At 38.5% G+C, this 12,014-nt stretch overlaps 1 pseudogene; it reads left to right on the forward strand.

Moving 5' to 3' along the window:
* Positions 1–12,014, forward strand: part of LOC100768311 — a 64,279-nt pseudogene that overhangs the window by 16,472 nt on the left and 35,793 nt on the right.

Genomic DNA, 12,014 nt, shown 5'->3' on the forward strand with positions numbered 1-12,014 from the left:
TATGGGTACCAGGCACACCCATGATGCACACACATACTTTCAGGAAAAACGTTTGTATACATTAGAAATGTACAAAAGGAGTAAGGGGACTGGAATCTCTTCACTATACCTACTTGAGTCTACCTATAATAAGTCCTACAACCATTTTACATGTATGTCTTCCAAGATGCTTTTGTATACCTTCTAAATTTTTTTGTTTGTTTTTGAGATAGGGTTCACTGTGTAGCCCTGTCTGTCCTCGTATTCATATGTAGACCAAACTTGACATGAACTCACAGAGATCCACCTACGTCTACCTCCCAAGTGCTAGGAATAAATGTATGAACAACAATATCTGATTCTTTATTTAAAATTTTTGATATAGGGTCTTGCTGTGTAACCAGGCTGGCCTTCAACTAGAGATCCTACTGCCCTAGCCTTTGAAATGATGGAATCATAGGTGTGTACCCCAACAATCAGTACATGTTCAAATTGAAATTGAAAGCATTGTATGGTAGTGAAAATACAAGTTGAATATTCTGCCTATATTAACTCAGTAGTTGTGAGTCTTCTGGCATTTCTGAAAATTGTCTTTCATTTTAGAGATAGTTATTAAGTTATCCCTTAGTCCTACTTTTCTTATAATTTAAAACTTTTGCTTATTCAATAGGAACATCAGTCATGCTGCAGATTTTCAGTTAAGAGAAAGTCATATAAAAGAAATGAAATTTTGACTTGGCCATATTACTCTCTCTCTCTCTCTCTCTATATATATATATATATATATATATATATATATATATATCAGTAGCAGACAGGAATTATTAGCATCTATTCAGCAATGTCCTCTTTGGTATATGGGAAAGAAATCTTAGAACTACTTAGAAATAAACACTTAATGTTTATATTCCAAATACTTTGAGATAAAGAAGGCTTAGGAAGGGTCAAATAGTATGTAATAGAAAGCAAAATCAAATATTTTGAGAATTGATTCAAACAATATTACTAACGAGTATAACTTTGAAAAAAGACGTCATGTACACTATTTGGATCTTTTTAAATTTCTTATTTTTAATTATTTTACTCTTTGGATCTATAAAAAATTTCAAATTTGATATTGTCACCTGATTTCTTCTAATGGATTTTTCTACAAATGAAGAAATTTATTTTTTCATAATTAAACTATAATTCCACAGGATCGAATTAATAAAGTTGGAATTCCTGCAAGGCCACCACAAGGTCAACATATTTGTTTCCTAACAGCTTTTCATGTTTGTGGCCTCCTAGGCTGAGTAATATGTTCTAAACAAAGAAAGAACAAGCACAGCATGACATTACACAATAACTCAGCAAACACTTGAAGTCTTGTCTAGTACTTCCAGACCAAAGTCCTTTCTGTCCAGAAATTGTTTTACCTTTGTATTGAAAAAATGTTTGGAATTCATTGTTACCTACTGTTGTTACTGCTATATTATAGTGGGAGCCACTATCACCTCTAGGTCAGGTTACAGCTCTAGACTGCTGATTTCCCTGTTTTAACCTTTGTTCCCTATAATTAATTTTACAGCAGCGAAAGTGAGTCATTCAAATCTAAGTCAGATCTTGGCACTACTCAAAGGCTCACTTCCTCACTTGAGTAAAAATTCAATTTCTCTCCAGTGTCCTGAGAAGATTCTCTAATTGACTTTCTCCCTTGTTCATTTTATTCCAGCCCAGGGAAATATGTATATGAGGAAAGGTTTTCAACCCTTCTTTTTAGATTGGGCTGCTTCTTAGAACTAAGGGTGAACTGCAAGCAGACTAGGATATATGTGCATTTCCTCCTAGCTACAAATGTCAGCTAGTGAAAAGAAATAGTTTTCTAGTATCATTAGTATCTCATAAATCTTTTCTGAGAAAAACTACTCCCAGAAGTCTACTTATTTCTGCAAGGTTTTCAAATACAGTTATTACTACACAATAAAAAATAATCAGGCAAATAATGATAAAAGGCAAAGAGCACATTCAATAATTAATACAAGCAATGAAATAGAAGTACTCCTGACTCTAGTAGTGGATCAGTACATATTCCTAGTATACAAATGGACTTGGGGAGCCCACTCCACCAAGAGGGATGCTATCTCAGCCTAGACATACTGGGGAGTGTGGGGAGCCACAGTCCCAAGATGGCGCCTGGGTGGATGCCAGGGAGACCGAGCTTAGCTGTAAACAAGCCTTATTTGGATGTGCTTAGTGGATCTGGTGTGCCTCCTCCAGCTGTGACCTATCTGGGATTGCCAGGTGGCATGAGTTAATTGGGAAATGAGCTTGCTTTTAAGGGCTTGCCGGGGGACTAGAAGGGAGAGAAGCTGAAGTAGAAGCTGAGCGGAAGCTGATGTACAAGGTTCCTGAATAAACTGCTTGAAGAAGAGTCGTGGTCATTTCCTTCTTGCTGTTTGAGATTGATGCAACAAGTGGTGGCCCGTATGGGGAACCTCTGCAATGAGTGAGCACACTCAATAACTGATACAAGCAATAAAATAGAAGTACTACTGACTCTAGTAGTGGATCAGTACTTATCCTTATTGTAAGAATGGACTTCGAGAGCCCTCTCCACATAGAGGGATACTCTCTCAGCCTAGACACGCTGGGGAGGGTCTAGGTCCTGCTCCAAATGATGTGACAGACTTGAACATTCCCCCAGTGGAAGGACTCACCCTTCCTGGGGAGCAGAAAGGGGTTGGGATAGAGGGTGGAGTGGGGCAGGGGAGGAGGGAATTGGGATTGACATGTAAAACAAGCTTGTTTCTAATTTAAATTTGAAAAGAGGAAAAATTTAAAAAAGAAGTACTTCTGAAATAGCTTACTAAAACACATAAAGGAGTTGTAGGTTACCAACATTCAATTTGTTGATTAAACAAATATATTAATAAAAAAGCTGGAAAAAGTGGAGAGCTGCATATAAGAGGAAAAATAAAACAGTTTTACATTAAAAGAGAGTTTGCATATTTATAAACAATTAGTTATATGAGTATTTTTATACTTTTAAATATTTTTTGCAATGATTCATTTTTACATGGAAATGAGTTAGAATATCAGCAGAAGCACACAAATGTGGGCTGATTTAAGATTTCATCCAGCAGAAATAAGGTTTTATAAATCCCTGGGTGACTCCTACAGCAATAACCCAAGAACAAAATACACATACTATGCTAAGTGATTTACAAAGAATCTAGATCAGCAGGATGGACTATATATAGTGCTTTTTTATATGTTGTATTGCTGAATCAGCTTAACCAATAGCTCTGCAAATGAACATGCCTACTGAATTATCAGACAGTGTTCCCCATCTTTTGATTGGATGAGAAAAAGGGTTTGAGTTTCAGGTGGACATTTATAAAGGACATACATGACACAATTATGTTAGCAAAATAAACAGGGTTTTTCATGATGAAAAGATTTCTTGATTGCAAAGTTTAAGTAATATCTTCAAATTTCTTTTTCTACAGAATGAGCATGTTTCATGGTTAGATGTTGGCGGAGCCTATGTGGGACCAACCCAGAGCACAATATAATGCTTTTCTAATGAGCTAGACATAGAGACAAAGTGAATGTCAATGAACATCTAGTTCAGTATATTAAGGTAAGCCTGACTTTTTATTTGTATGACCAATGTGTGAACACTTTATTTGAAAAATATTTGGTTTATTTGTGATTATTATTTCTCCTTTTAAAGTTTACTTTTAAATTCTTTCATTGTGTATTTTCACTTTACATGGTGTGACATATGTTACATAAATTTATTGTCATCTAGGCATGTGTTATATGTTGAGCATATTCCTTCTCATAGTCTTCTACCATCCTTTCTTCCCCCTCTCCTTAGTCTTCTTTGTTCCCTTAATTTTGCTTCTACTTTCATAATTTTAAGTATCTGTATAAAACTTAGGAACTACAAATAAGATAAAACATAATAATTTGCTTAATATAATTGTCTTCAGGTATATAAAATTTCCACCATAATCCATCATTATCCTCTATAGCTGAAAAATCCTATTATTTATATATACCATATTTTCTTTATCAATTCCTGTGATACCTATGTTGGTTACATAATTTGGCTATTATTAATAATGCTGTAATATTTGTGTCTGTAAGTATTTTTGTGATATATTGATAATAAGTCCTTTGGTTAAATACCCATGAATAATAGATGTAGGCCTTATGGTAGATCTAATATTAGTTTTTTCCCGAGACTTCCATACTGATTTCCATAGTAACTGGAGTAGTTTACATTCTTAACAGAGTGGTGCATAAGTGTTTCTTTTGCCCATATTTCCTGTAATTTGTTATTATTTGTTTTTTAATGATGGCTATTCTTGTTATAGAGAGATAGAATCCCAATTTAGTTTTCAGTAGTTTTCATCTCTACATGTTATTGTCTATTTGTCTTTTGAAAATGTATCTGTTCATATCATTAGTCAGTTTATTGATTGAATTCTTTGTTATTGTTTAGGTTTTTGTATTTTTTTATAAAGTCTAAATATTAACTCTCTGTTAGATAGGCAGAAGCTTTTTGTTCACTGAAAATTCCGTTTTCATGTTCAATATATTTTGATCATGGTTTCTCCTCCTTTATTTCCTCCTGGATTTCCCCACTACCCCATCCACACTTTCTCTCTCTCTTTAGAAAACAAACAGATAAATAAAATAAATAAATCAGAATTTAGGACAGAAAAGAAGAAGTATAAGAAACATATAGACACAAAAATATATAAATCAGGAACTTTAATATACAATCAAAAACCAGTAAGATAAATGCCCAAACAAGCATCACATGAGACAAAAACTATCAACAAATACCATTGCCAGACATGAGGCCCACCCTCAATTATAAACCCAGTGAGATGCCATTGGAACAAACTAAGTTTTCCTTTGCATGTGGTTGATTAAAGTAGGCTTTTAGGGAGAAGGCTCCTGTCCACTTCCCCCTCTCAGAACTACACTATCTGGCTTGAATCTGTGCAGTCCCAGCAAGAAGCTTTTTTAAAAATTTCATGAGGATTCTATTTGTGAGAGTTGGCATTATTTCTTTAATAACTGAAATCCTATTTAGAAAATCCCTAAATATACATAAACCTTGAAGTGTTTCTTTACTTTGTTATAACAGTTTTCAAAGTCTCGGGTCTTTGTCCTCTCCTAGTTACTTTTATGCTGTTGTGACAAAAACATCCCGACCAAGTCAGTTATGAAAGAAAGCATTTAATTGGGCTTATGGATTCAGAGAGTTACAGCTTTGATAGTGGAACAAAGAAATGGTGGCAGGAATAGCTGAAGGCTTATATCTGAAACTGCAAGCAGGAGGCAGAGTGAAATAGAAGGGGAGAAAGCAAACTGAGAATGGCACAAGTCTTGAAATTTCAAAACCCATTGCTAGTGACACATGTTCTCCAACAAAGCCATACCTCTTAATCCTTCCCAAACAGTTCCATCAACTGAGGACCTAGTTTTCAAACACATGAGCCTATAGGGCCATTCTCCAATGCAAATTCTGCAACTAATGGTAATCTTTTAATTGCCACCATCTGTAAAATAAAAGAGCAAATTACATAATTCCAAATTACCATGACATAGAATATATTTTATTTTTCAAAAAGGGATGAATCAGGGCACATTTAAGAAATCCTGAACAAAAGAAAGGTTTAACCCCAGCAAGGCAAACTGCAAATCATTTGGTTCCATGTCTGATGTCAAAGAGCTTACATAGCTCCATCTTGCCAGCCTTGCCACCTGCAAAGATACAGCTTTCTTTCTCAAGCTGGTTATAATCCACATGTGCAGCTCTCTTTTGCAGATATCTTGTGTCTCTTGCACTTGCAATGTCTTGCAGGTTCCAACAAATCCAAGTTTCACTTCAACAGCTTTACAAGGATTCTCAGGTCCTCCTTGGAGGGGCACTCCTGCCCCACTCTTGGCCTCAGAAGCTCTCCTTAACCGTGGAAGAAGATTCCTCAACCTTTTACTCTATGTATCCTTCTTGATTCTAAAAGCCAGAACCATGTGGACAACACTGCCAAGTTTAACTACCAACTTGGGGTGGGCCCAGAATTTTGAATCAAATTTGTAGGATCTTTGATTTAGTGTTAATTTTTAGGAGCAGAGAATTCCTTAGGCCTTTTCTTTTCACAAGTTGGAATCTTAGCTTGATGGCGTCTTGTTCTGAGTTCATCTCTCCCTTTATCCCAATGCAGATCAGGCCTTGCCTTGATCTCATCTCTTTCAGCAAAGGTCTTGGCCCCAACATTAAATTTCCTGGTCCTCCACGGAATGGGTAGATACTTAAGAAGAAAAGTTAGCTATAACCGTCAAACAAAAGGTATGTGCCATATGATAAACTTTACACCTGTCTACCAGAGAACTATTTCTCTTCATTTCCTAGTCCCTATTCAATTAAACCAATGCTGGGTTTAGAGGTGGATTTGGCTTTTCTCCTCTAAAATCCAACACGTTAAACTTTAGTGTTTCTGTATTGTATCAAGAAGCCAATTGATGTAATACAGAATGAAAGAAGAATTTGGGGACTGTCCTTGTCTTTTCTTGGATCTTTCTCTCAAGGTGTACACCCTCTCATAATTGTTATGCTCTCATGGTTGCATTCCCCAGCATGTGTACATACACAAGCAAAAATTTCTCTACTAACTGTTTATGTTTGAGTCCCACACAGCCAATGAAGACCTGCCTGTCAGCAATCCCTGGAAACCCTGGAAAGAAAATGGGCCACACCTCCTCGACTGCACTGGATCCAACTTGCTCCATTTCAACTGACTCTCTGGCCAGAGGTTCGGGTACTGACTTCAATAAAGTTGAGGATTTCAAGTGAGATCTTCAATCAAGTGAATTCCAGCTAACATGGACTGGATATAATCTATTCAAGGCTTTCACTATACTAACAATTTCTTCCTACAGGACCCCACAAGGCTATCGTCATCCAATTTCAGCAGGAAGTAACTTGGAGGATACTATGCCCCCTTCCCCCATTGTTGTCACTTAGGATAGTGTATATACCTAGTTAGGGATAGCTTCCTATTATTTATGGTTGGGATTAGAAGGAGGTGTTCAGGCTTGGACACCTCTCTCAGATGACTTTAGGGTTTAGTTAAAATAGATAGTTAGGATGTGACTTAAGCAGATTATTGTATCTTCTTATATTTTACTTTTATGATTGTTAATTTTGGATAATTTACACTGTTAAGCTTTAATCCTCTTTTAGACTGAAAGGGGAATTGTAGGTGAAGCTGTAGCCTTGCCTACTTAGGGGCTGGCTACAGGTGTGCCTGACCACGCTTGCGAGGGCGTGGTCAGGGTGACGTAGAGTGAGACTTTCAGGGGACTGCTTTTCTCTTTATGTTTTACTTTCCGGCTTGCTATAGAGACAGGTGCCACGCCGACTGTCTAAGTCACTCTGTAAGTAAGGTTTTTCCCTATTAAATACCCTTGTATTTCTATCTGACTCCATATTGGTAATTTCCCACTATATAGAGGAGAGCAGGATGAGAAATTCCATATCAGAGGGAGGCATTGTAGGTCCGAGGAGAGATCAAGCACTAATGAGATTTCCAGAGATCTACAAGGGCGACATCAACTGACAATCTAGGCAATGGTGGAGAGGATAACCTAAATTCCCTTCCCCTATGATGAGACTGATGACTAGTTTTTATGCCATCCCTAGAGTCCTCATCCATTGGCTGATGGAAGCAGAGGCAAACATCCACAGATATACACTGGACTGAACTCTGAAACCTAGTTTCAGAGAGGGAAGAATGAAGATCAAAGGGGTTGGTACCAAGCTGGTGAAACCCACAGAATGAGCTGGCCTGAACAAGGGGGAGCACATGGACCCCAGACTGCTGTCTGTGAGGCCAGCACTAGACTGGATAAAACCCCTAAACATGGGTGTCAATGAGGAGGCCTCTGCACTCTAGGGGGCCCATGGTAGTGGATTAGTATTTTTCCCTGGTGTAAGAACAGACCCCAGGAAAATGGGTTTCTGTGAGGAAACCTCAGAAATCTATGGAACCTCCTGTAGAAGCCTAGTATTTATCCCTAGCATAGATGTGGACTTTGGGAGCCCATTCCATATAGAGGAATATTCCATGAGCCAAGACACATGGGGGTGGTTCTAGGCCCTATCCCAAAGGATATGAAAGGCTCTGATGACACCCTATGGAAGGCCTCACCATCCAGGGGGAGCAGAAAGGATAAGTGATAGGTAGGGTTTTAGTTGGAGCGGGGGTATGGGAGGACGGGTGGGAGAAGGGAACTGGGGATGTCATGTAAAACAATCTTGTTTCTAATTCAAATAAAAAAGTTGGAAAAAAATTTCCTGGTCCTCTTTTTCTCTTCAAACTGTATTTTATTACCCCACTTATTCTATTTCTTGGTTGACTTGCCTTAGAGTGATTACTAATAATTAAACAGCAGAGTCAATATGCTACTTTGAAATCACATCTGCCAGAGTAATTAATTCATGGTGTTTTAATTTAGCCGCGAGCAAATTCTTAGGATAAACACAGAAACATGTTACATTCTTTACCAAAATATCACAAGAATATTTTCTAGCCTGCTTCACATTTTTCTTTTCCTCTAAATCCTCTTGAGCTGGGCATCCAAATTCCATAGTTTTTTTTTTCTTTTTTTTTTGTTCTAGTTAGGGAACATGCTTATTTCAAGTCCCTTCTCCCTCTCCCTCCCCTCACACGCAACCCTCCTCCCCCAACCCCAGCCCACCCTCACCCCATCCTCCCACCACTCCCCTGGCATGGTAGGGCCCTCAATGGGGACTCTGCTAAGTCCATCAAGTCTTCCTATGCTGGTCCTGGGCCCTTCCCCATGTGTTCAGGGCCAGAGTGTAACCCTTCATGTGGGATGGGCTCTCAAAGTCCCTTCTTGCACCAGGGAAAAATACTAATCCACCACCAGAGGCTCCCTGGAGTGCAAAGGCCTCCTTATTGACATCCATGTTCAGGGGTATGGATCAGACTTGTACTGGCCTTCCAGATAGTGTCTGGGGTCGATATGCTTTCCCTTGTTCAGGTCAACTGTTCCTGTGGGTTTCTCCAACCTGGTACAGACCCCTTCGTTCTTCATTCCTCCCTCTCTTCAACTAAATGCTCGATTTCTGCTCAGTGTATATCTGTGGATGTCTGTCTCTGTTTCCTTCAGCCACTGGGTGAGGGCTCTAGGATGGCATAAAGAGAAGTCATCAATCTCATTTTAGGGGAAGGGCTTTTGGGTTATCCTCTCCACCATTGCCTGTATTGTCAGATCATGTCATCCTTGTAGGTCTCTGGTAATCTCCCTGGTTCCAGATCCCTTCTTGGACCTTTAGTGGCTCCCTCTGATATGGTATCTCTCATCCTGATCTCCTTCCTCTATTCTTCCCCAACTCAATGTTTCTGCCCCTCCATTTCCGCTCCTCTTCTCCTCTTCTCTTGCTCTTATTGTAGCAGCTCCTCCCCCCCCACCCTCATGACCCCAATTAGTTCAGGAGCTCATGCCACTTCCATTCCAGGGGACCATTTATCCCTTAGAGTCCTTCATGTTTCCTAGTTTCTTTGGTGAAGAGCATTATACACTGGTAATCCTTTGCACTATGTCTAAAATTCATATATCAGTGAGTACATACCATGCTTGTCTTTTTGTGACTGGGTTACCTCCCTCAGGATGGTTTCCTCTAGTTCCATCCATTTGCCTGCGAATTTCAAGATTCCATTGCTTTTTTTTTCTGCTGATTAGTACTCCATTGTATAGATGTACCACATTTTCGCAATTCATTCTTCAGTTGAGGGGCATCTAAGTTGCTTCCAGGTTCTGGCTATTACAAACAATGCTGCTATGAACATGGTTGAACATATGTCCTTGTTGTATATACATGCCCTATTTGGGTATATACCCAAGAAAGGAATGGCTGGATCTTGAGTTAGACTGATTCCCATTTTTCTGAGGAATCACCATACTGATTTCCAGAGTGTTCTTACAAGTTTGCACTCACACCAGCAATGGAAGAGTGTTCCTTTCTCTCCACATCCTCTCCAGCATAGATTGTCATTGGTATTTTTTATTTTAGCCATTCTGACAGGCGTGAAGTGGTATCTCAGAGTTGTTTTGAGTTGCATTTCTCTGATGTCAAATGATTTTGAGCACTTTCTTAAGTGTCTTTCAGCCATTTCAGAGTCCTCTGTTGAGAATTCCCTATTTAGTTCTGCACTGCACTTTTTGATTTCATTGTTTGATGTATTGGTGGCTACCTTCTTGAGCTCCTTATATATTTTGGAAATCAATCCTCTGTCAGATGTGGGATTGGTGAAGATCTTTTCCCATTCTGTGGGTGGTCGTTTTGTCCTACTGTTTCCTTTGCCTTGAAGAAGCTTCTCAGTTTCAGGAGGTCCCATTTATTAATTGCAAACCTCAGTGTCTGAACATTACTGGCGTAATGTTCAGGAAGTGGTCTCCTGTGCCAATTTGTTCAAGGGTAATTCCCACTTTCTCTTTTAGAAGATTCAGTGTGGCTGGATTTATGCTGAGATCTTTGATCCATTTGCACTTAAGTTTTGTGCATTTTGACAGGTATGGATCTATCTGTAATTTCTGCATGTCTGAATCCAATTGTACCAGAACCTTTTGTTGAAGATGCTATCTTTTTTCCATTTGATAGATTTAGCACCTTTGTCAAAAATAAGGTATCCATAGGTGCGTGGGTCAATATCAGGGCTTTCAATTTGATTCCATTTGTCTATCAGTCTATTTTTGTGCCAATACCAAGCTGTTTTCAGAACTATGGCGCTATAGTAGAGCTTGAAGTCAGGGATGGTGATGCCTCCAGAAGATCCTTTATTGTAAAGAGTTGTTTTGTCTATCCTGGGCTTTTTATTTTTCCATATAAAGTTGAGTATTGTTCTTTCAATGTCTGTGAAAAACTGTGTTGGAATTTTGATGGGGATTGATTGAATCTGTAGATTGCTTTTGGCAGGATTGCCATTTTTACTATGTTAATTCTACCTATCCAAGAGCATGGGAGATCTTTCCATTTTCTGGTATATTCTTTAATTTCTTTCTTTGAAGTCTCAAAGTTCTTATTGTAAAGATCTTGCACTTTTTTTCGTTAAATCCACAGAGTTTTAAACAGTTTTTTTCTAAAATCCTACCAGGATGGCCTATTAATCCTTAATTACAATGTAGGTATAGTCTCAATAGGTTCATATGTTTGAATACTCGGTCCACAGTTGGTGAAATTGTTTGAGAAGGTTTAGGATGTAAGACCTTGTTGAAGAAGGTGTATTAATAGGAATGGACCTTGAGGTCTCTAAATACATGTGCCATTCCTAGTGTGTTCTCTCTCTCTCTGCCTCCTACTTTCAATCAAGATGTGAGCTCTCACCTCTTCTTGCCACCAGATATTGATCCACCATATGGATTCTAACCCTCTAAAATGTTAAGAGCAACTAAATGTTTTTTTTTTTTTATGAGCTGTCTTGGCCAGGGTGTTTTGTTATAGCAATAGAAAAGTAATTATGTTACCTACTATAGCCCTCTCAGGCTGTACCCTTCTCCCCTTCCTAATGCATTTGCATGACACAGGAGATAAAGTTGCTTGGACAGACAGACAGATAGAAAAACACAAGAATGCATGCACTCACCTGCACATTCTTCCATAGCTCCTAGCAACTCCCGAGTCACCAAGGAGCTAGTTCTAAAGGCATCAAAGAATACAATATGAGGCTATTCTAGGTTTTGAATTGGTTCTTCTACATTCTCAACTAGCATGTGTTTGACTACTTTGTTCATTTACTTTGCACCTGGCTTTTATCTTGGAAAGTAAATCTCACAGTGCATTTCCCAGTGTTAAAGAACAGATTGTTTAAACTCAGCTCCTCAGATCCATCTAAGAAACACCAACCTTTTCCACTGTTATTTTTTCTCACTGAAGCCAAGCATATAGTGACTGGAACCTAGATAAAAATGCTTGAGAAATTACTTTATAATCTATTATTGTAGGCCAC

This window comes from Cricetulus griseus, unplaced genomic scaffold, assembly GCF_003668045.3.
Source record: "Cricetulus griseus strain 17A/GY unplaced genomic scaffold, alternate assembly CriGri-PICRH-1.0 unplaced_scaffold_5, whole genome shotgun sequence".
NCBI classification, from domain to species: Eukaryota; Metazoa; Chordata; class Mammalia; order Rodentia; family Cricetidae; genus Cricetulus; species Cricetulus griseus.